Raw genomic sequence first — 25,623 nt, forward strand, 5'->3', positions numbered from 1 at the left:
CTAAGCCTCGCTGCTCGTCCGCTGGAGCGGAGCGGGAACAGGCCCGGGCTCCGCGCGGAAAGCAGCACCTCTGGGCAGGTTCATTGTTTCTATTGCTATGGTTACCTTCCTTTTGTAGCAAAACACGCTGCTTTTCCATTTACTCTGCCGACACAGTTTTCTTTCCATAGAAGTTTCTTAGTGAAAAAAAAATGGGCTTATTTAAAGAAAACTAATAAATAAAGGATCGTTCTGGTGGTGTATGTATGTGGAGAAATTGGAGACAGTGGCCTGCAAATGAATAAAATTGGGTAAACAGTTTGGGGGGTAGGTAAACGGGGTGACGGGGATCTAAAGGTACAAAGTTCCAGATATCAGATAATTAAGTCCTGGGGATGTGATGTACAGCATGGCGACCATATATAACAAGACGATATTGCATATTTGAAAGTGGCTAAGAGAGTAGATCTTAAAAGTTCTCATCACAAGAAAAAAATTTGTTAATTATGTGTGGTGATGGATGTTAACAAAACTTATTGTGGTGATTATTTCACAATATATACAAATATCAATTCATTATGCTACACACCTGAAGCTAACACAATGTTATATGTGAGTTATATCCCAATAAAAATAAAGTAGAGAAACAGTGAGCAATGGTTAGGAGCTTGGACCCCAGGATGAGACAGCGCCCAACCCCTCCACCTCCCATCAATTCCCTTCTTCCGACGCCCCTTTGGCTTCCTCATCTATGAAATGGGAAAACAGGCCCCACCTCACGGGTCCCTTGTGCAGAATGAGGTAAGCTACACAGGGACGTGACTAGCATGGGGTGGGGGCTAGAGGTAAGGGTCCAAAGGAAGCCTCCAAGGAGACTTCGGGGTTGCTAAGCAACACATCCCGATGCTGCTGTTGGCAGAGCTGCAAAGGGAGCAGGACAAAGATAAAATCACCTGAGCTGCTCCAGAGTCACCAGTACAATGTGCCCATCACAGCTGCCACCGGGACCTGGAATTTAGGGGAGTGAGGACAAGGAGAAGGGGCCCAGCCGTGTGGGGATGATGGGCTCCTGCAGAAGTGAAAAGAGCATCTGCCCGACACCGGGTGGGGAGTAAGAGCTCAGCAGAGGCGGGAAACGAGAGCGGGGGGGGGGGGGGGGGGGGGGGGGGGGGGCGGGAGGAGCGCCTGGTGAATCGCAGAAATCTTGGGGACGACTTTGCACTTCCCACAGTGGGATTCAAGCATGTCCACCAGCCAACATCTGGGTTACAATGAGATCCTGTGATCCTTTCGAGCCAGAATTGTTTGTGTTCTTAATAAATTTGCTGCGAAAATAGCAGGCACAAGTAAGATATGCCAGGTCCCCAGGCCAGGAGGGGACAGGCAGTGAGGGATGCTGGGAACAACACCTCTAAGGCCTTTGCCCCCTCCTGGGACTCCCAGGGAACCCCAGGGTCTTCCTTCCTGCAACTGGCTCCTTCCCACACCAGACACCAGACAGGTGCAGAGGGGAGGGGACCCCAGGGCAGTCACTCTCTCAGTGGGTGGGAACCTCCACCCTTTGAACAAGATGCTAATTATAACGGCCCCCATGCCCGTCTGTCACCAGCTAAAAATAGGCTGTGTTGTGCTCTCCTCTCCACAGGTGCAGCTGAGTTTGGGGAAATAATGCTGTTTTTAGCACTGGTGCTAGTAGGAGATGACTGACTCCTAGACGCTCAGGAACCTGGTCTGTGTGCACAGGAACTTGCAGGAGCAGGAGGGGCCCCACAGTTAGAAATTCCTCAGACCATCAAGCAGGACCCAGCTCTCCTGCAAGCTCAGTCTTGGGAGCCTCTCCTGGGCTCCGTGTGGTCAGCAGGGTCTGTCATGCTGTGGAGACGTGTGTGTAGGCCCCGCACCAGCAGCCTTACTGTCCAAAGGGCAGGATTCTGCTCAGCAAAGGGCACCAAGGTGCAGAGTTCACCCGGCGTGAATGTTTAATCACCTGCTCCCAGAAAGTGTGTTTCCATCTTTATTACCTGAGGGTTGAATCGCTGCCGAGCTCCTCAGGTCACTGGCACGCATTTCTGGTGAGGGGTCAGGGACAAGCCTCAGGAGGCTCTTCCAGCCCAGCCAGAGGCAGATCCGACTCCACGGCACAGAACTTCTGGCTCATGGTCCGCTACTTACTCTCGGGCCCCCTGGGAAGGGCCATCGTTGCTGTCATCTCTGGTTTATGAGAGAAGAGGACCTCTCAATCCTGGGATTATGGCTCAAGGCCCCCCACTTTCCCTCTGCAGGTGGATCCCAACGTGTAACATGCACTCGAGCACAGTGCACCTCAGTCCGCTGTGAAGATACAGATCCTGCTCACTCGCGCCTGGGGGTGGAGGCCCAGCCCCCACCTGCGGGTCCCAGCCCTGCCCCGAGGGCTCCTGGGAACTCGGCTGCTGCCTGCTCTTAGCAGGGCCGGTGGGTCAGAGCCGGGCAGAGCGAGAGCGCAGGGAGGGAAGGGTGGAGGCCAGGAACGAGGAAGCACCTGGGCAACGTATTTCCATTTCGCCTTTATGGAAGCCAGAGGGATGTTAGAATGCTGAGAAATGTCTCCTAAGAAGGTCACAGGGTGGAACCGTTCATGATCAACAGTTAGCTTTCTGAGAGCACAGCCTCTGGAGGCAGAGTCTCTAAGTTCAAATCCCAGCCCACTGCTTACGAGCTGTGTGACCTCAGGCAAGTGATTTACCCTCTCTGTGCCTCAGTTTTCTCGTCTATAAAGCAAGGATGATGGCATTGTCTGCTGCATAGGATCATTGGCCGGATTAAAGCAGAAAGTATCAGTAAAGTTCTCAGCCATGTCTGTACACAGGGGGCAAGGGCTTAAAAGGTTACACAGCAGCAGCAGCAGCAGGATTGCATTTGATGACCCTGGTGACCTTCATTCCTGGCCTATCAGCTCCATGCAGTTTTCTGCTGGGATCAATTCTATCTCCTGGGTCAGATCTTTCCTGCAGAAACATGGGCCGAGAAGGATGCTCTGAGCCATCCCCCTCATCGCCAGCACCATCAACAGCCTCAGGTGTCACTGAGCCCATGGCAGGTGCGGTCCATCATCCCTGAGATGGGAAGCACCCTCCAGTTTGCAGAGCACGAGCCTTCTCATTCACCTTCCCAGCATCAGCTGACCCTGGAGGCTGCCCCAGCCTCATCCTGGCCTTCCTGCCTCCCCTCCTGCTCAGGGCCAGGGGCCACCCCTCCCACACAGGGGCCCCTTTCAACTCCTGAATCAGGCACCTCTCTGCCTAAAACCTTCCTGGCCTCTGTCTGTCTTTCCAGTTGCATCTCTTCCCACTTCCCCAACTGACTCACTTTGCTCCTGAAGCACTGAACCCCTTTCTATTTCTTGAATGTGCTGACTCATCCCTACCACGGGGCCTTTGCTTTTATTGTTCCCTAAGCCTGGGACCCTCTCCCAATAATTTTTTAATTGCAGTAAAATAAACATAACTTTAATTTACCACTTTAACCATTTCTAAGTGTACAGTTCAGTGGCATTAGTATATCCACAGCACCATGCTACCTTTGCCACCATTCATCAATAGAACTCCCTCCACCTTGCAAAACCAAAACCCTGTACCCCTAAATAACTTCCCATCCCTCCTTACCCCAGCCCCTAGCATCCACCATTTTACTTTCTGTCTCTAGGAACTTGACCAGTCTGGGTACCTCACATAAGTGGAATAATACAGTATTTGTTCTTTTGTGACTGACTTATTTCACTGAGCATAAAGTCCTCCAGGTTCATTCACGTTGTAGCATACGTCAGAATTCCCTCCCTTTTTCAGACTGAGTAACGTTCCATTGTATGGATCGACCAAACAAACGTTTATTTGTTTTTTAATTCATTCATTCATCTTCCACTAGTCTGTGCTTGGTATTATCTCTTCTCTTCATTCACATCTCAACTCAAATACCTCTTTTGAAAGCCAGCCCCTAGTCCCTCACCATCAACATAATGATTTTACACCACTTAGGATCTGAAATTATGTCGTTGACTGGTTTAATTGGTCATTTCCTGTCCCTGCCTCCTGGATGTGAGCTCCGTGTGTTTAGGGACCTTGCCCTTCTTGCATACCCAGCACCTAGGAGGGAGTTGGCGCACAGAAATTCCTTGACAAATGTTTATTGAATGACTTGATCAAAGGAGGATTTGAGGCACCAGAGGATACAGGCTCCCAGGGCCTTGGTGAGGCTTCTTTGTCTCTAGAGCTTTCTTCCCGTGCTTGTCCACTACGGTCCTTCATCCAACCAAGTTGATTCTGTGCTGTCTTCTGTAATTGTTCAGAGTGACTGGGGTTGGTCATCCTAGACGCTCACCATCATATTTACAACCTGCTTTACAGCCTTCGGGGAATTAGGCATCCATCACCCCTGAAAGGGAAAGATATAAACACTTAGCCAGCAATACAGGGAGGGAGGAGAGCATTAGGAATGACCAAGGGACGCATTTCTGGGCAATCAGCAAGACACAGGTTTCTTCCTGGTCTCAAGATCAAAGAGGATATCCAGAGGAAAAAAACACTCAAAAAGGCCTATGCTTTATCCTAAAGACTAGCCCACAGTCAAGTATCAAGGGCTGTAGGAATGGATGCTTTGGGATATAATTTCTTTAAATTAAGAAGCAGAAGGAGAAAAGGCAGTGGACCCTGAGCCCAGAGCTTTGGAAGCCACTGGCCACCTGACAGCAGCTGGCAGGGTGGGCGCAGCTCCTGGAGCGAGGCCCCCATTTCTCCCCACAGCCCTTTCTGCTCCCCTTTTAGGAGTAATCAGCCTTTTCGGGCTGTTTCTCAAGAGCTATTGGAAGCAAAGCTGCCAATTACAGGCATTGCATCTCAAAGTGTTCCTACAGAAACCTCTCTTCCTAAGCCCAAAGCCCCGATTCCAGGGCGGCCTCTCCACCTGATTCATCTGTGACCCTCACTGGGAACTCGCTGACCACAGCGGGATGACACTCACAGGGCCCTTACCCGTGCAGGGCTGGGGTTCTGAGTGCTCCCCCATTACCTCACTTAATCCTCACCTGGATGCCGTCACACGGCCCTATCAGGAGCCACATGTCACAGATGAGCAGAGTCAGGCTGGGCAGGATCCACTCTCCCTGGGGCCCAGGGCTGCAGGGCCACAGAGCCAGAGTCCAGGCCCACACCTCTGACCACTGACTACTGACCGTGCACTGACTGTGCCCTCCCTGGTGGAAGAGGGAACTCGGTGACAACCCCAGGCATTGCTCCAGACGCCTCTTTCCAGCAAAAAGTTCTACTTTCTGAAACAGAGACTCCAGGGCAATGGGACATTGAATGAGACTTTTCTGGGGGACTTGGAATTTTGGCAGAAGTCTCAAAGCTAGAGGTGTTGGAGCCCACTCTTTCTAAAGAGAGTGCTGCACACATCCAGGTGAGCCAGGGACCACCACCTCCACATGAGAGAAGAGGAACACTTGGAAGGAGAGTCCCAGGAGGGAATTCACAGCAGGAAACGTTCAGATTGGTTGTGAGATTGAACATTGAGGTGTCCTGAACTGGACTCTTTAGCTCCTAAAAGATGCACCTGTTCTTGAGCTGAGAGAGTCTGAGAAGCTTCGACAAGATGTTAACCTGGGGAGGAGAGAGGGATCATGGTGTCTGGTCAGCTCGAGGCTGTTATAACAAATTACCATAGACCAGGTTGCTTAGGCAATAAACATTTATTTCTGACAGTTCTGGAGGCTGGGAAGTCCAAGATCAAGATGTTGCCAATTCCGCTCCTGCTGAGACCCGCTTCCTGGCTTGTAGACAGCCACCTTCTCAATGCCAGCAAACCTGGACAAAGAGGCCTGTGGTGGTGGACTCTGTTATGGGAGACAAATTCCCTTACGGTGTAAGATTTAGTGGGGGTTTTAGTTACATGCTGGCGAAAGCAAGCTGATTGACATACCAGCCCTTCCAAAAAAACTTGTCTGACCCTCCAGCACCCAGCAATCCCTTTCTTCTCTGATCCTCAAGACCTTTCTCACCGCATCCACCCACTGCAACCTGGGTGCTAATTTCTCTCCCCACTTTCGTCCCCAGCAGCCATGGGCCCGCTGAGAAGATCAGATTCATGTCTCTCCTCCTTAGCCCAGGGCCCAGTGCTTAATAGGTGCTTTGTAAATTTCACTGGACGAATAAATGTGTATTTGTATTGCAGTTGCTTTAGAAACCTGGACAGAGTGGTGAAAGCACTGTTTTGTGTTTTGTTTTTAAGAAACTCATCATTGCCATGTACACTGCTGTTAGACAACACTGAAACACTTCGATGCCAGTAAAGACAGGTTTTAAGATGTTTTATTTTATTGGGACAAACGACACGTCCATAAAAGCCTCATCCATCTTTCTCCCAGTTGACGGTATTTGAAGACTCAATAGTAACTTCCTTCCCGCAATTGATATCCCTCTTTGACATTCAAACTCCCTTTAACAGATGTCGCATTTTCCCACAAACCCATCTGGACAGGTGGCAGCCGAGCTAAATCTCCTCCGTGGGCCTGGGGCACTCAGGGCGTGGCTGGAATGTCATCCATTCCTGCTTTAACTGCCGGGGCTGCCCATCCTTAAGGGGATGAATCCCAGCCATTAGAATAAAATGCAGGCTGTGTCTTTAAAAGAGAAAGTCAAAAGCGCCCTGGAAACTTTAGAGATGAGATTTCAGGAAGGAAATGTAGGCTGTGGGTTAAACCAGAGGCCCGTGTTTCGGGGCCTCCTACAAATGGGCAGAGGCCCCAGGGGCCAAGGGTGAGGACACCCTTACATCAGGGTTGCATGTGCACCCCTGCAGGTTCCAGATGCTCCTGTCTTCCGCCCAAGCCGGCCATTCCCCACAGTCAAGGTCAGCCCCCTCCTTCCAGGTGATGAAGCCAAAACTTGGAGTCAGCTTTGACACTTCTCTTTCTCCTGTTTCATCACATCCAATCCATCAACCTATCCTGTTGGCTTTATGTTTAAACTATGGCCAGAACTGAATCATCTGCCCCCTCCAGCACAAGTGGCACAAGCATCCATCATCTCTCACTGAACTCCCTGCATCTGCTCTCCCTGTATTGACCCTGCACAGTTCATCTTCCACAGGCAGCCAGAGGAATCCTTTTAAATATCAAGTCAAAATCCATCAAGTCCTCTGTGCAAAACTCTCAAATCACATCTCATCTCTCTCACAATGGGATACAACTTTCTTTGCCATGGCCTAGAAAACCCTCCATAATCTCAACTCTATCACACACACCCGTCTCACTCCACTATGGTGGTAACACAGGTTCTTCTTCTTCCTAGAACACACCAGGCACACTCTTACCACAGGGCCTTTGCCCTTGCTATTCCTCTGCCTTGGAACATTCATTTCCCAGACATGCACATGCAAGATTCCTTAAATTCACTCAGGTCTCTGCTCAAATGGCTCCTCTCAGAGAGGACTTCCATGCCCCGCATCAAATTAACCCCCAGAAATCTCTATCCCAATACTCTGCTTGATTGTTTGATTTTTATATCATCTATTACTACCTAGAATAGCACACACTTACATACGTATGTATGTATGTGTGTGCGTACACACATTTACATGTATGTGCACACATACACATATGTATGTCTATATGATTGTACTTGTTGGGAGGATGTGCCTTACCGTTCACTGCCATCTTCTCCCCTCCACTGGAATGTCAGCTCCATGAGAACTGGGCCTTGGTCTGTTTCATTCACAGCTCTAGCCCTGGTGCCTAGAACAGGGCCTGGCTCTATAGAGAATTAGTGAATAAATGAACTGAATGAATGAATGATGTACTCTTGTGAGAGTTCTGCCTCAAAGGAGAACGTGGGGGAGACCAACAGAGGCTGCCTGAACCCAGGAGCTGGACTTCTTGTCCAAGGTCTCTTCTCAGTGCAGAGGATCCCTCTACAATTATCCAGCCACGAGGATCATTACAGAAGCCAGAGCTGCTTGGCCCCCTGAATGCACTTTCCTAGAACAAGCTCAAACTGGCGGGTCTGCCGCCTGCAGTGATCCAATTCCCGGTTAGTCACACAGGCAGCTGTCCATTGGGACAGAGCTGGACAACCAGGGCCATGTGCAGAGCTCGATGAACCGGGAATCTCATCTCAGACCACCTACACTCCGGGTGAGGAAATTGCCGCCTGACAAGGGGACGTGTCTCCCACAGGCGCTCAGACCAGCTTCCTTCCAGACCAGGGCACCTTCCCAATGGAAGTTTCTGGGAGTCTTGGCCCGGATTCCTTCTCTCAGCACTCCTTATGAGTCAGGAGGGCAGGATTAGTAGAGCCCAACTTAGCAAATGAGGAAACTGAGGCACAGCCAAAATAAGTGACTCACCTTTCTTCAAAGAGCTCATTACTGTGATGCCATAGCCAGGTGGTTACAGTGTGGGCCTCAGCCATTGGCCTGGGCTGGGTCCTGGCTCGGTTGCTTTCAAGCTGAGAAATTGCTAATTCCTGTGTGCCTCAATTTTTCCTCCTGTGACATAGGTAATAAGCATAATTGGCCATGACTTTTTATGAGCGTGAGGAAACCCAGGCATTACCACGGGGAGAAGCCCTACTCTGGAGCCAGAGAGCCATCACTCCGTGGGCCCCTCCCCTCGCTCCTCGAAGACCCTGAGCCAGTCACCAGCTGCCCCTGCAAGTGGAGACAATAGCACCAACGCCACAAGGCTTTTGTGAGGAGTAAGTGGTTTCATGATTAAATGGTTTAAAATTTGTTGGTTGTTTTTGTTTTGTAAAACAACTGGAGCAGTGCCTCCACAGAGCAAGCACAGCATATTTGTTAAATAAAAATACCTAAAATGCATGAAAAGGGCTCAGACCAGTGTTTGCTGCCTGTGGTGAATTTTGGCTGCTCTAACTTTTCTTGACGAAGACCAGGGAGTCATCCTAACCCATGTGCTCCCGCTGGTTCACATCCCTGAGGCCCACGTTTCCAGGCAGGACCCTCAGTTCTCACAGTGAGGGTCTGAATCCCAGATGACCCTGCAAACCCTGCCCCGGGCCCCCTCCGGCCTCCCACCTGCCCGCAGGCTCAGCTCGGGAGCAGCCTGCGCCTGCCAGGACTAGGCTGGGCCCCTGCGAGGGGAACCTGCTGGGACTCGCTCCTCTGCTAACAGGACAAAAGGGGCTGGATGAGGTCCACATGCCTCCCTCCTACCGATTCCTAGCTCTGTTCTCTTCACAGTGACATAACCTGCCAGGGGCCTCCTGCTCAGGCCTCAGGCTCTAGTGGTTCCTCAAACCCAATCCGGAAACCCCAGGCAGCACTGTCAGCCCCAGGACAGGTGCCCAGCACCCATGTCTACCAGTGCAGGCTAGTCTCAGGTCTCACTCAGAGCTGGGGGACAGGAACTACTCATGCTCCACTTAGCCAGGGACAGGAACAGCTAAGACGGGAGGTCAATGCTGAGCTGGCCGGGCCGTGGTCACACTTCATAATGATCCTTCCCCAGGCTGAGCACCTTGCTTGTCCAGAGTCACCTGAGGAGTCAAAGGGACACAGAGGAGGGAGCTGTGGTCACTCCTTCGCTCTTTCACTTGTTCATCAGCCGACTCACCATGGCTGCAGTGAGGGGCAGGACCTTGTTGTCACAAAGCTCCTGGGCTAGTGGGGGACCCACCTTTCAACAGCCGTATGTGCAGAAGGATGAAATAATCCTGGAGGAAGGAGGTGCCCCAGCAGGAAACACTCAGCTCCAACTGGGGGGAAGTTGGGGGGTTGGGGGGAGGGAGTCTAGGGAGCATGGAGCTGGGCTTCGATCATGACCAGGATATTGAAAGAAGAAAGGAGGGAGGTGTTGTAGGTGGTGGGAACAGCTGGGATGACAACAGACACAGGAATGTACTTGGTGGGAGCAAGAAGGGATTTCTGGTGGGCATAGGGGTCAATGAGAAATGAGAGTCAGATCCAGAGAGGTGGCTGGAAACCAGCAGGTAGACGCCTCAGATGCCCACTGCGGAGCCGGGACTTTATCCCTCCGGCCAGCTTCCCCGTGCTCCAGCCACCACCTGTCACCTGTTCTGATACAGCACAACCTGTGATACATTTAACATTCTTTCAAATCAGACATCTTAATTATGTAAATGTATCTTAAAAGTGAACCTATATATTTGACTTAATTGGAAAAATAAATTAGAAACCGAAACAATGTGATAAATTGCAGCTAGGTAAGATTGCCCAGGAAGTCTCGAAACCCAAGGCTGGCCCTTGGTTCAAAAGGGACATAATCAAGTGTCAGAAAAGAGTTAAGACAGATTAGCACAAGCTGGGACTTTTCTCCTTGAGGGTCAGGAGAATTCGGAAGGACCAATTTTCTAACCATTTGTCTCCATGTTATGCCATGAGGGTCTGAGTCACTTAGTGAGCATCATTGGTCATCACCTCCAGGGGCAGTGGGCACTGTCTGCCCTGCACATAGCGCTGGAACCCTCCAGGGGGCCCAGGCCCACTTCCAGCCACCAACGTCTGCTTCCCTTTGCCTTAAGGCTTCTGTCCACAACCTCAGCAGACCACTCAGTCCAGAAAGTGTGAGAGAACTAAGAGCCCCTCCAGCAATGCCCCAAAGGGTGAGTTGTAGGAGTTGGTGCTCCCTCGCCCCTGGGATAACCCATCCACGTGTAATTGGCTCCATCTCCCAGACCTTCCCCACAACGTTGAACTCTAGGTGTCCTCTGTACCAACAGGCTTGATAACATGCCCCAAATTAATATCTCCCTTCCTTCTCTCATCTCCTGCTTCCAGCCAGTGTTTCCTGAATCACCTCCCAAATAAACTACTTGCTCTGGAACTGTCTCAGGCTCTACACCCGGCACAACCCAAACTAAGATACTGATCATCAGTGACATTTGTCCCTCCCTGTCCCCCTCCCCCGATGTCAGACTCCATATCTGAGAGGCTCAGTCCAAAGAGACCCAGAAGACAGCTTGGCTCTTATAACTAGATGTAAAATCAACGCAGGAGAAGCCCTCACGGCAATTTACTCCGGGAGGAGCTGGAGCTTTCCGTGAAATATTTTCATATGGCATTGATTACCGAGAGTGAAATTAGAATGGAGTCCATCAATCAGATGTGCAGTTGGAAACTCACTCGGGCTCTGCCCTGAAGCATGGATTTGGGTGGTGCCAGGGCATGCACGGGGAGCCCAGTCGGGCCCCACTGCTGTCATCAGAGGCAGTACTGGAGGAGATTGGAGGGGGTAGCTGCCCTTGGCAGTATTTAAGAAGGGCAATCACCAGGAATTTGCAATGGATTAGGCTGGGGAGAGGAGGCTGAGAAAGAGGGTGATTTCTGACTTACAATGGATGGAAGTGTTAGTCACCCCAAAGAAAAACATGGCAGGAAGAACAGGTTTGGGGAGGAAGGTCGTGAGTTCAGACTCAAGCACGTTGAATCTGAGGTGCCTTTGAAACATCTAGATATGGAGAAGCCTGGATATGTGGGACCAGAACTCAGAGGAAAGGCAAGAGCAATAGAGATAAAGCAAAGCGATATAGTGAGGGAAGGGGTGTGTGTGTGTTTCTTGTTGGTGGTTCATTGTGCTCAAATATACATAACATAAAATTCACCATCAATAGACTCTTGCACTGCTTCCACCTCTTGGCTACGTGAATAAGTCAGCTATGAACATGGGGGTGCCCATCTCTCTTTGAGACCCTGTTTTCAATCCTTTCGGCCTTGTACCCAGAAGCAGAACTGCCGGGTCCCATGGGAATTCTCGCCTTAATTGCTGGAGGCACCGCCACACTGTTTTCCACGGCAGCTGCACCAGCTTACGTTCCCACCAGCAGGGCACAGGGTGCCGATCTCTCCGCATCCTCACCAACACGTGAGTTTCTGCGGGTTTTTGCAGTAGCCATTCTAATGCCCGGGAGGTGGTCAAGAGGTTTTCAGGTACAGGTGTGGAAAGGCGCAGAGGAAGAAAGGACCTGGCGCCACCATGATAAGGCGGGGATGCTGGATGGCGGCACTAACACCATCAGCAGCCTCGTCAACCTGGGTCTCTTGGCTACAAGCAGCAATGCCTCGAGGGCGGTTACTGTTTTCTCCCCCCCCCCTTTTCATTTATTTATCTTTTTAAAATGTATCTTTATTGTTGGAAGTCCTCCTTTCCCCCCCATTGGCCCTACACCCCCCCACCCCCCCGCCTGCCCAGGCCTTCCCTGCACTATTGTCTGTGTCCGTGGGTTATGCATGTAAGTATTTAAGTTCTTTGGTTAATCTCTTCACAAGGTCCCCTAGTGGTTGGGCAGTTCGGGCTCTTTTCTGCTCTGCCATCCTCAGCCGGGCAGTGACATCACCCCCTCCTGGCCGATTTTTTTTTTTTTTATCCTTACCTGAGGATCTTTTCCACCGCTTTTTCAGAGAGAGAGAGTGGAAGGGAGAAGAGAGAGAAACATCCACCCGAGAGAGGCACAGCGATTGGCTGCCTCCCTCACCCACCGGGGATCAAGCCTGCAACCGAGGCACGTGCCTCTGGTGGGAATCGAACCCGGGACCCTTCAGTCTGCAGGTTGACGCCCTAACCACTGAGCAAACCGTCTAGGACCCAATTTTTTTTTTTTTTAACAGGAAGAAAACTATTTCTCCAAAGCCCCCAGCAGATACCTCCTTACATCTCATGGGCAAGAACTGGCCACGTGCCCATGCATATGATTGGTACCCTAGGGAAGGGGGGGTGTTAAAGCAGAGATTGCTGGCCCCATCCCCAGAGCTTCTGATTCAGCAGGTCCGTCAGGTCTGGGGAGGAGCCCAAGAATTTGCATTTCTAACAAGTTCCCAGGTGATGCTGATGCTGGTGGTCCAGGGATCGAACTTTCAGAACCTCTGGCTTAAAACAATCCTGAGCCACCCCTTGAGTGGGGTACACTGTCACCCAAAACAAAATCAAGTTTCTATTGGCAAGGAGGGAAAAAGAATTCAGTAAGAACCATGACATTCTGCCACAAAGTCTCTGGTGAGCTCGGTTGTTGTATCTTTTTTACTTACTAGACTCAACCCCTAGGAGCAGGAGTCATAAAAGTCATCTTGTGAGCACTGCCATCTGAGACTTAGTTCCTAAGACTTAGTGGCAACTTTAAACAGGTTTGTCAAATGAGTGAATAAACGAGCATCTCACCAAAGATGTGCAAGGCTGCTGCGTGTTCTGGTAACCCTGACCAAACACCTTCCTCAGCAGTTCCCAGGCACAGGGCCAGCGCCTCCCCACCTGACTCGGGAATACAGCCCCCCCAGAGCAGCTCACACGGCTCCCTTCTCAGCATCTCCCCGCATGGGGGGCCTGGCTTCCCGCTCTGAAGGGCACTGCAGGATCAGAACCCCCCGTGGGTAAGCCAAGAACAACGCTCGTCTGGGTGTCTTTGCTGCTGCAGCCTGTGGCCAGGTGAGCAGTCCCAGGTAGTGTCTGTTCATGGCCCATGGGCGTGTGGTCCCTGTTCCGGCAAAGAAACAAGCCCTCTGTTCACTTATCGTCTAAACGGACAACTCTGGGAGCTCCTCTAGCCTCGCCCAGCTTCTTGTTCCTCCTGAACTGAGTGAATGCAGCTGCAAACAGGCCCACAGATTCCTTTATCCACAGGTTGCTGGAGGGAAATAAGGTCAATGAAGAGGAGAGCTCATCCTTTTGTTCTGCACTCACAGGCACATTTGATCCGAATGACAGCCCCGGAGGGGGCAAAGTGGGAAGAGACTTTGGTGCCCCATTTTACAGATGAGAAAACAAAGGCTCAGAGAATGAACGAGACCCAAGGTTATGCAATAGGAAGCTGGACCCAGAACTCAAGTCCTCTGATTGTGGGCACATCGATGAATTTTACATGACCTGGCTGTTTATAAATGGACAAAATGTAAGTAGTTTTCTGCTTCCATCAGAGGAGTCAATGAGCAAGGGCAGAGAGCCCATCCTGTGACTGCACTGGCCACACAAAATGGGTTAATTTGTAGTTGGAGCCCCAGGCCCGCATTAGGGCATCCAGATGGCTGGGGTTTGGGGAGCTCTGTGCCATTTTCTATTCAGTCCTGTCTTTGGGGGGTTGGTGAAGGTTCTGGAATCTGAGCTCCATGCAACCTTGAACAAATTACTTCCCCTCTCTGATCCTTGGTTCCCTAACTATAAGGATGGGATTAAACAGGAGGCATTGAGTGTTCAGCCCACCCCCTGGCACTGTAGGTGGAGCAAGTGTCTGTCTTTTGTGGCCACCCAATTCCTTCTCTACATTTTGCTAACATCCCACGAAATGAGTGCTGCTTCCTAGGTCAATTGCAAATATTTATATTCCATACACACTCTCCTGGACAGACTGCCTTATTTTATCTCCAGTTAGAGGCAATTTTATCCAAATTTCCAACAATTTTCTTAATTTCCTACCTCATTTTTTTATTGCAACTTTAGCTGAAAAAAACATGTATTTCCCTACATGCCCCTACAGGCCAGTAATAAGGTAAAAATTCACAACAGTCAACCAACCAGACAGGGCGTGGGAGGCGGCCCGCTGAGTCAGAGCCCACGCCACTGGGTTCGCTTTCCTCCAGGGGATTGAGGGTCTACCTTTGTCCCCTCCTCTCCAGGTCCCCATGCCTCAGCTTCTATGTGAGCCTCCAAGGGCTGGTCTCAGGGATGAGAGTCCAAATATTTAGTCTCGGACCCTGACACATCAGCCCAGATGCCCGCTGTAAACAACCAGAGCCTTTTCTAGGCCAATGCTGACCTGGCTGGACTCTCACAGAGCAGCATGTGGCCAATGGTGTGGTCACATCAGGGCTTCCAAGAAGTTTTTCATGAGGTGTTATGCTTGGAGACCATTTCTGTGTGAGCCTGTGAGTGGCCAATGGTGCTTAAAATTATGGGCCTCTGGCCAGCTGACCTATATTAATTATAAGTGCACAAGGAAGGCTGATGGTTATGTGCCAGGCTCCGTCCTAAGTACTTTGTATATAATCTCATTAATAACTCACAACAACCCTAGAAATTAGACGATTGTCATTGTTCCCATGTGGCAGAGAAGTTTAAGGCACAGGAGTCCATAGTGACATCTGGTGAGTGGCAGGGCTGTGATTAACCCCTGTGATTTGTCTCTAATCACTGAGATCCTAATCATTTCATTTTACCAAGTCTTCTGTTTGAAAACATTGCACACAGAGATATTCAGTTACTCATTTAACAAATGCCCATTGAATACCATCTGTGTGCTAGACACTACTGTAGGCACTGGGGCTAAACAGTGGACAAACCAGACACAGCCCCTGCCCTCCTGCAGCCAGTGTTGGGTGGCGGAAATAGACCATGGTCATAGACACCGAATAAAAATGGAGTGCCATACGCATGTTATAGGAAGACAATAAAATGGAGAGGTTAGAGAGTAACGGAAATCAGGGAACATCTTTAGGTGAAATAGACAGGGGAGAACTCTATTAACATTTAAGCTGATCTCTACAAGGAGCTGGTAGAGCAAAATCTAGGGAAAGACTATTCCAGGAAGAGAGCACAGCAAGTGCAAAGGCCCTGAGGCAGGAAAAGGTTTAATTAAGGAGCAAAGAGAAAGGCACTCTTGTGGCTCTACTAATGTGAGCAAGCTGGGGAGTTATTATAGAATTAATGATCATTTCCTTAGGTGTGATAACGATGCGGAGGCCACCTGAAAGAACAACTTATTCTTAGGAGATGCTCACTCAAGTCCTTGAGGCAGATGTGCCATGTTGTTCACAACTTCCTTTCAAATGTTTCAGCCACATGTAAAGCGCAAGTGACAAAATATTAACAGCTGTTGATTCCAGGTAGAGTGTGTAGCATATCCACTGTACTACTTATTAAATTTTTCTTTTGAAATTTTTATAATAAAAATAGAAGAGGGCAGAGAAAGATGTTGGAGAGGCGAGCAGAGTCAGGACCACGTAGATATATTGTGGCCCTGCTCAGTAATGTAGATTTCCATCCAAGACGGGGGGTTTTAAGCCTGGAAGTGGCATGATCTGGTTTGCTTTGCGACCATCACAGCAGTTGTCCTGGATTTTCACAGTCAGGTTTTGCAGACGATGGAGGAGACTCTCTAGAGGCCCATGAAAGCACGTTTCTATTTCTGATTCAATAAACACTCATTGTGCACCTTCTAGCCAGGCACCATGCCTGTGTCTTACCTTCATTAATCTCACTCAATACATATGACAATCTGCAATGTCCTCAATACTATCCCCATTCCTGAGATGAGGAAACTGAGACCGGAGCAGATCAGCTAAGGAGTCATCAGCCAGCAGGAACAAAGTCCATGTTAGTTAGAACTTTGGCCCTGGGGCAGCACTAAGTCATCATTCCACTTTTACTTAATCACCACCAACATTAATCATAATTAATCAATTATAATCAAAGCTCAAAAGTGATTTCTCTGGAAGGCAATTGTAAAATAGGTGTGTTGTCACAGAGAGAGATGAAGTTGAATTGTACGTATGGTCCAATGGTCCCTGCTTTTCCCATTTAGAAAACTATTGCCCACCAAAGAGTCAGGAGCTCTGCTTTGTCCACAGAGAGCAACAGCGTGCTGCTGGGGCCGCCTTGCTCATTTTAATAGTCATCGACATATGCACCAATTCTGCTTGTGTGTTTCATCACACAGTGAGATCCAGGTGTTTAATCTTTCTTGCCCACTTATCCAAAAGAGAACTATTGATGAATGGTTAAGCAACTAGACAAATTATCACTGTTATCTGTTTTCTTAACTGGAGGCAGCCCAACTGTCTTTCATTTGTAAGAATTCAGAATAAACATCATGGCTCTTTGAGATCACTCCTAAGCAGCCCCTAGGAGACTGCAATTACACCCAGTTATAATTCTCCTACCTCCCAATCTAACCCTTGATTCATGAATGTGCACTTTTAGGCGTCGGGTGTTAAAATAAATTAGACTCTACAATTACATGTAATTAAGGGGGGAAGCAGGTACTGTGCTGCAAAGATGAGACACCCTGTTTTGCTAAAGTAAAGCATGTCAGTGTCAATGTGCCGGCCAGGGGAGGCAGCATGAAACACAATTAATGTTCTTTTGACTTAATGGGGTTTTATGGTGCTATTTTTCATCATCACAATATCTCAAGAAGTATAAACAGTTTTTCCCCTAATGCAATTGCATTTCTACCAAGACAGCTGGGCCTAAGTGAAACCTCAGCAGAATTAATCCCAAATGTATAATGTTATGGATGATTCTGGGATTTGTATTTTAAAACCCGTGCAAAACTGTCCCCACTCACAAACGGAGAAGTTTGATCCCAAACCCCTGGGGGTGACTCTGCAACCTCTTCTGGGTTTGTAGAAAGAAGCAAGTTACAGCCAAACTCGTGTGGGTTATTAAAGCCACCTGTGCCCCAGTTCCATGGCTCACATTCCCCAGCCTCCTGTCTGTAGCCATGTTTCTGCTTTAACGTTTCTCCTTCACACACCAATTTGTTTAAGATGTTAAAGGTTGACTCTTACAACCCTCATAAACTCCCACCTACTCCCACCCAAATGCAGCCAGAAGCGCTGGGACAATCAGGTAGAGTTTCAGCCTCTTGGAGAGAAGGAAACACATAGCAGGAATGATTTTTTATTTATTTGTTTGTTTGATTGTTGCACAGGAGTTCAGGAAATAGAACAGCATTCTGGCTTTGCACAGTAGGCATAACCAGACAGGCAGTCTGCACAGAGGGCCACCAAGGAACTTACAGAAGGAAGAAACAAAGTGCGTAGGTGTCAGGAGAAAGGTCCCCTCAAGGTTAAACCAACAAGGGGTGGGGAGAGGCAGGAGTGGCCTGAAACTCCCAGTTATCCAGGCTGGATGATCCCAGTTAGAGAGGCCATCAGGGTGACATAAGAGGGGGAAGGCTGTCCCAGTCGGTGTGGTTGGAAATGGACAGGGGCTGGAGAATTAGGAGGCCAGGAGGGTCCCAAGAATTCTGCTGAGGCCCCACCCAGGCCTAGCTCAGTCAGGGCTGAGAGACTTCCCAGGCAGGGGGACATCTGAGCCCCTGAGGCCCATTTCATCTCCCAAGCAGTCACTGAGCTCCCAAATGGGGCCAGAAGGCCCCACCTGCCTGGGAGGAACCTAGAAAACTTAGGCGGAGGCTCGGACCCAGAGGACTGGAGTCTGCTGTGAATTATGAGAAAGATATGTGGCCAGAGAGTGCTTTTTAGACCCTCCAATCCAATGAGTGTCTGAGCTAGTGAGTTAAGTCCTGCCTTGAAACCCGATCCACAGCCCCTGCTCGCACATGAACACGGGTACACACACAAAGAGACACTCACACCAAGATCTATCACCTCCTCACTAACCAAGGATAAGGGGGAAAACACAGTCATCACCATGGTAGGTCTTTGAACAGCAACAGTGGAAAGACTAAATATCCAAAAAGATAATCAGATGACTTCATCTCAGCCCCACCTCCAGCCCCATGAAGGGGACTGTGCACAGCCCCTCCATTACCGGGGTTCCCTGGTGAGGAGAGAAGCATGGAGGAGAAAATCGTAAGCACGGCCCATTTACGGAAGGGAGAGCCATGTTCATGAACTTGAGGCCTGATGGAAGGCAGTGTATTTTTTAACTTTTTTTGTGGTGCAAATCCCGCCTCCTCTGAAATATTCTCCAGAACCCAACGTAACAAGCAAGCAAAAGGCAGATCTCATTTCCCTCCTCTACCCCGGCCCCTGAGGCACTCGCATGGGGCTCTGAGGACCCAGCTGGAAAATTGAGGCCACAGGGGATACGCGTCCCAAAGCCAGGCAGAGCCTCACACGACTTCAAATCCCTCTGGCCAACTTTGTGACCTTGATCAATCCCTTTGCTTTCTCGGTTTTCTCAAAAGACTGCTCATAGGATTTGATGAGATAACCAGGTGGAAACACTCAGTAGTGAACCACAGAACCTGCTAGAGCTACCCTGATGGGAACATGTAGTACCGTGTCGCTGGCCCAAATTGAGAGGTGTTATAAGTTTAAAATACACACCAGGTTCCAAAGACATAGAAAAAAGAATATCTCATGAGTAACTTTTATAATGATTGCATATTGACAAGATACTTTGGATATACTAGGTTAAATAAAACTACATAATTAAAATTAATTTCACCTGTTTCTTTTTACTTTTGAAAGCAGCTACTAGAACATTTTCTATTGTACACATGGTCTGCCTTATGCTTCTACCGAACAGCACTGCACCAGAGGGGTGCAGCAAATGTGTCCTTCCTTCTACAGAGGTGAGGCAAAAGGGAAGGGGGTCCCCATTGTTTTTTGGTCCGTGATGGTGAAGAAATAAGCCTGACATTTGTTTCAAAGCTAAAGAAAGGTAGATCAGCAACTTCAGTGTTGCCAAAAGTGAACACCTGAATCTAATTTGGAAAAGCAAGTTCCAGTTGTTGTTGCTTTTGTTTAAACTGTAAGTTGATCTGTGGTGGCTGAGGGAGATTGTGGCTGGGGGAATGTGAAGACCCCCACCAGGTCCGGACACCCAATTTGAATTCCAGATAAACAACACAGTATTTTTTATAAAAGTATATCCGCATAGACCACTGTCCATTTTTAGTTATTAAGCGTGACAACCCTAACCAGCATGAAAAAAGACTACACCAGAGAAAGGAGATGCTGGGCTGAAAAAAATAGCAATGACCTGGGAGTTAAGAACATAACTCTGGTGACAAGTTTCTTGGGTTCAAATCCTAGGTCTGCCATTTACAATTGTGTAATGTTGAGTCTGTTACTTAACCTCTTTGTGATTTGGTCTCCACATCTGTAAATGGGTATAATTCTACAATTTACCATGGAGGATTATTAGTAGATTTAAATAAGTTATTACTGCCTACCAGTACGCTTAGCTACCACAAGGTCTGTTTCTCCTCAGCTACTCCGCTGTGTTTTCTGCAGCTGCTACTTGGTTTTCCACCGGCTCTTTGACCACCGCTCTCAGCCCCGTCCCTCTCTGGCCTCCTGTGTCCTGGGGACTGTGGAAACCGCGGTAGACAGCACCACCTTGAGTCGAATTCCTCCCCTTTCGGAGGAAGCCCGTTTTCTCTATTCTTTCCTATTCCGGGACCATTTCTGGGCAACGCCGCTATTTTCACTTGAGCTCAAATTAACGTCTCGGGGAGTTTCCCCGGCGCGTGGGAAGGTCCCGGGTGCGTGGACAGTTCACCCTGCGATCTAGCTGCCGGCGCCGGCTCGAGCCCGCGTCTCCAAAAGCAAAAGTGTGTAGCTAGAGGTGAGCGCAAGGCTTTCGGCAGAGGCGGTCGGTGTTTTCAAACCCAGGCGAGCCCTTGTGAAAGCAGATAAAAGAAAACATTTATTAACATGCCATTACGAGGGGAGCCCCCGGCGGGGCTGTTTGAAGCCCCGCGGAACATTTGGCTCCCCCCAGCTCAGAGGGAGAAGGGAAAGAAAGCGGAAAACAGACAAGGGTTCTCTTCCTTTGCAGCCAAAGTGGACCCGATCGATGGCCCTCCGGACTTTATTGCGATAATTGCTTTATTAGCGATGCCCCCGCTCGTCTGTGTGTTGCACGCGCACACACTCGCACGCACGGCTCTGGCTCGCGTCCCTCCCTATTTCCAGCTCCTGGGCGAATCTCACAGCTGTTTCAACTCTCCGCCGAGAGCGAGAGCGCGAGTGTGCCGGCGAGTGTGTCCGTGCCCCAGCGAGGGTGCGCGCTCGGCGCCGGGAGCGCGGGCAGCGGGTCCCGCGGCGCCGGGAGGCCGAGAGCTGCCGGGACCTTCGCTCCCCGCCGCTGCGGGGCCGGGGCCGGACTTCGGGGCCAGGGCCGTGCGCCGGGAGCAGAAGGGGCGGACCGAGCGGGACGCGCGTCCCTCCTGCCAGAGGTGAATGGCTCCCGCGCGGGGGGCGCGGGGAGGGCGCCGCGGCGGGGTCCCGGCTCCCCAGCTCCCGCCGCCCGCGCCGCCGGGTCCGGCGCTCCCCGCCCGGCGCGCGCTCGCCGCCCCCCGAGCGGAGGCAGGCGGGGGCCGCGCTGTGCCCGGGGGCTGGCTCGGGCAGCGCGGCCGGCCGGCTGGGGCGACGTAAGACTGGCCCGGGCGGGGCGCCGACCTGGACTTTGGCGAGGGCGGCGCTCGGGGGCGGGGGCCGGGGGCGGGGGCGGCGGCGGAGCCGCGGAGCCGGGGACGGGAAGAGGCGGAGGGAGGGGAGGGAGGAGCAGCAGCCGCACTCGCCGAGGATGCAGCAGCGGCGGCGGCGGCGGCGGCAGCAGCAGCAGCAGCAGCTGAGGCGCGGAGTCCCCTGCGCCCCGCGGCCCGGCCGGGCTGCGGCAGAGGCGGCGGCGCCCCGCGCTCAGTGAGGCCGCCGAGGCCGTGCGCCGGTGAGTGGGGTGCCGCGCCGGGGGGGCGGGACGGGGCTCCCCGCGGCCGGAGTCTGCCCCGGGGTGAGCGCGGCCGCGAGCGCCGCCCAGGTGAGCCGGGGCCGGTCCGGACCGCCCGGTTCCCGCGCCTGCCGAGCGCTCGGAGGTGGGACTCGGCGGGCGGGCGGGAGGCCCCGGCGCCAGCGGGCCGCGGGGGGATGACCCCTTTGACCCCGCCGGCGGGCTGGGCACCTCCCACCGCGCCCCGACCGGCGGGCGCGCCACGCGGAGCCCGGGAGGCCCTGGAGAGGGCGAGTCTGAGCCCGCTGGCCGCCGGGGGATGGCCTCCCTGACCCCTTTGAGTTTAGACCTAACAGACCGGCGAGGAGCTAAACCACGTGGGGTGTGGCCGGTCAGAACCCGGGGGAGCCGTGGACCAGAGTTGGGGAGTGCCCGGGAACTCACAGATACCGAAAGGGCAAATAGGATTGAAAGGGCGAACTTCCCCCCGGGCTGGGTCAGAGCCAGCTCCCAAAGCCTTATAGGGGGTTGCTCCCCTCCTGGGGCCCATGAGGGTTTCAGAAGTTTGGCTGCGATTTCTAGGCGTGTACTTTAACAAACAAACAAACATTATTCGTAGCAGTTCATTCATTCGTTCTGCAAGCATTGATGGTGCTCCTCGGCCGTGCCAGGCACCGAGTTATGCTCCTGGCAAAGGCGGTTAACAGTGCCTGGTTCCTGAGCACCAGAAGCTCTCTGTCCGCTTTGAGAGCAGCCTGGAAAAAAAGATGAGTCTTAGGTGGGAAGAAAGGAAGGAGATACCGACAAGTCTTAGTTTGTCACAGTGACATCCATCTGAAATTCTCCGCCTGCCCTGACACTGAAGGTGACTCCCCCGTGCACGCAGTATGTGCCCTGCACACAGTAGGACAGCAGAGACCTTCATTTTGGCAGCCCTCGTCGTCCTCTTCCCCCTTGGTGAAAGTTGACTCATTCCCTGCCCCTTCTCCTCTCTGGCCAGTCTTTCCTGCAGCTTGTTTTAATCACTTTTTGAGTTAAAAGTCAATATTTAATTAACCAAGTAATTACATTCAGCTTACATTCGAATCTGGGTATTTGCACATCTGTGCATGTCAGGACACCCGTTCTCTTGCCCCTCCATCTGTCCCTGCCTCGCTCCCCCAGTGCAGTCCCCCTCCTTTGGGGCAGAGAGGGGAGGCTGCTCTTAAGGGGGTTCTGGGGGGGGGGGCAGAGAAGCCGATAAGATGGGCTTTCCCCGGAGGACTCCCACATCTCTCCCTGGAGCAGGAAGAGTTACTCTCAGTTGATAGTGAAGAGATTTCTTACTGCATCTCCGCTCCTCATTACAGAACCACTGGAGGGTTTTAATTAAATTAAAGCCATTCCTTACATATAGAAAGGGTGGGGAGGTCAGGCTGAAGACCACTCACCTTGGAAGAGAGCTTCTCCAGCTTTGCTTGTCGCACATCATGGAGAAGAAAAACTCATCAAAAATGCCTGTCTGGCTGTGTAATTTAGTGTTCAAGTAAGCAGCTCGAAGGGCAATGGTGGCAAGCTTGGCTGATGGCATGCTGGACATTTGCACATGAAGAATCGTCCTTTCTTAGGCAAAGTTTACATACATAAATGCATGATGTTGGCCTGACTGCATGGCTGAGGGTCAGTGTGGGTTTGGGCTTTGGGCTTGGTGTATGTTTTTTGGTGTTTTTTTATTTGAATTTATGGCTTTTTCTAAAACCCTAATAACATGTTAGGTTTTCAAACTTAAGGGTTGAATGATGAGTTGATTATAAAAAAAAGCTGGGCTTGGAGGAAGACAGTGTGGCTGTGTGGGAGACTCTGCGCACGTGCACAGTCACATACACACATGCATGCGTGTCCCCCACTCAGCACACCCTGATGCTTGAAGTGCACCTTTTGATTTGGGGATAACATTTCCGTCCTCCCTTCTCTGGATATGTTCAGTTTATCTGTTTGGACCTGCCTCAAGGGGGCAGCTTCTGGTCTGAGTTAGCCAGACTGGGAATGTCACCCAACTCTATCAAGTCCATTCTTAGATTTCACCCCCTTAGAAAGAGACCAGGAGCTTTATCCTGCAGAAGAATATCAGCATGTCTGATCAGCTTGTAGTTAAGAGGGGCTTAGTCTAGAATTAAGGTGGTAGATAGCACTGATGTAGCATGTTATGATGTAGTGTGTTCTAAGCGCTTATACATAATAACTCATGTAATCCACATAAAACCCTAAGAGGTAGGTCCTTTGATTGTTGTCAAAAATGAGGAAACTGAGGCACAGAGAGGATTGTGACGCGCAGACAGCTGCTCACTGGTAGAGCCGGAATTCAAGAGGCCCTGGGGCCCTGGAGTTCACTCTGACCCGCCACACTCCTCTCCCTTCATGACCTTGACCTTTATTCCAAATGTAGAAGAAACACATATTAAGACAATAAAACTTTGAAAGGCAGAAGCCCTTTAGTAATCCCTCTTCTCTCCAAAACCTCCACTGTTTGGGGCCATCTCGGGTTTGTATTTTTGGGGGGGGGGCCTCAGGAAAATATAGGATGGTCTGGCGCGTACACACACTCCCCCTAGTCAAGATGCAAAGGAAAATAGCAAATGTGGCCGCCAGAAAAAAAGCCGTAAGGTCTGAGACTAAGGTTCGTGCCTCCTGAAAACACAATGGCAGGAAGGTTAAAATTCTCTTAGAGGTGCAGCCCTCTTGTGGTGGGTGATGGAGTCACATGGGCCTGTCCCCAGAGGGGTGGGGGTTGGGCTGGGGGCGGTCCAGGGTGCTTTGTGTCAGGCCTGGGCCCTGTGTGCCCAGTGGACGTGGAAGGTGGAGCCTCTCCATACTGACCTGCAGGTGAGGGAGGCTCACCCGGGCCTGCCTTCCTTGGGCCCCTTATGATGGGGCCTGGTGGGAAATCTGCCACACCCCTGATCCGGATTCAGGGCACTATCTAATTGGAAGATTATTAAGATCATTATAATTAATTGGCACCCTGATAAATGGCATGATGGCCTAATTGGGGTGGTTGCTAGGGAACTAGGCCTCACTTGGAGCCAAAAGTGAAAGAGGCTTTGGGCTGGCCACAGTTGGCCCATAGGGCTTAGACCCAGCAGATCATGGGAAGGGAGAGCAGTCTTCACCCACATCTGCTGGCGTTTCCTGAGCAGATGCTGTGTGCAAGTTGCAAATGGCTATCAGGGGCATTTTCCTAGAAGCACTATAAAGGAATTGGGATCCTTTCTCTTGTAAGCAACAGAGAGAGGGGGGGAAAAGTCTGAACGAGTATAAGGAGAAAAGAAGGGGACTTGTTGGCTTTCATGACTTAAAAATGCTAAGGCACAGCTTCAGGCACAGCTGGAGTCAGGTCTCAGGTATTGTCATAATACTCTGTCCCTCCATCTCTGCTATTCCTTCCAGGGGGCTGGTTTCTCTCTCCAGCTCTGAGAGGTGGGCAGGCTCCAGCAACATGCTTAAGAGAACTGACTCCCTGGCTACCTGCCCAGCAGTGTGATCTGGAGAGTGTTACTTAACCTTTCTGTGCCCCAGTGTTCTCATCCGCAAATGATGATGATCGTAGCACCTGTCTCCTGGTTCGTGGTAAAGAATGAAATGAGATCATCAATGTCAGGTGCTTAGTACTACATCTGACACTGATAATTGAGGTGTGTCAAGCTGGCTGTTGAAGAGCTAACCTCTCTGGTTTAAGCCCAACAGGAAAGAACAAGCCTCTTTTCAGGCACTGCCCACCAGGCCCGGAGCAGCTATCTGATTGGGCTGACTTATGTCATGTGCTCACTCCAAACCAATCACTGGCCAAGAAAATGAGGCCCCAACAAAGGGCTTGGGCCAGGCTCCCAAAGCCCTGTTCTGCAGCTGGGGCAGAGGGACTGGACCCCAAAGCCCTGAAGAAGCATGTGGGGGATCCTGGATGCTAGGGAGGCAAATAGCTAATGCCTATGATGAGGGAGGACACTAGTGTGAGAGATGATAGTCAGATGGACTTGTCTCCATTTTGGTTGAAGTGGGGACCATGGAAACAGCTGCTGGGTGGGCAGCTTCCCTTCCTTCTCCGCTGGGCTCAAAAGGCATCGGAGGCCTAACTTTTCTGCCTTAGTGTCTGAAATATGCAGCCTGGCCTTGATTCTGTGCTTTCTGGTGGCCAGGGGCAGTGTTTGCCCAACCTTCCACTGTGAGAATCATCTGGAGGTATTTGTTTAAAAAAATGCAAAGTCCTGACCCTGCTGAGTCAGACTCCCAGGGAGGGCCCTGGATGC

The 25,623-nt window shown here is 50.9% G+C and overlaps 1 protein-coding gene across 3 annotated transcripts in view; it reads left to right on the forward strand.

The window, feature by feature from the left end:
* The first annotated feature begins 20,709 nt into the window (after nucleotides 1-20,709).
* Nucleotides 20,710-25,623, forward strand: part of SULF2 (sulfatase 2) — a 91,361-nt gene continuing 86,447 nt past the window's right edge. The window contains exon 1 of one of the 3 annotated variants that reach the window (XM_081149489.1): nucleotides 20,710-20,849. The gene's annotated coding sequence lies outside the window, so the exon portion shown is untranslated. Of the gene's footprint in view, nucleotides 20,850-21,148; nucleotides 21,341-25,623 lie in introns of those variants that run through there. The other 2 variants (XM_081149488.1, XM_081149490.1) reach the window with 2 other exon arrangements.

The sequence above is a fragment of the Miniopterus schreibersii genome (genome assembly GCF_964146895.1).
Source record: "Miniopterus schreibersii genome assembly, chromosome: 10".
NCBI classification, from domain to species: Eukaryota; Metazoa; Chordata; class Mammalia; order Chiroptera; family Miniopteridae; genus Miniopterus; species Miniopterus schreibersii.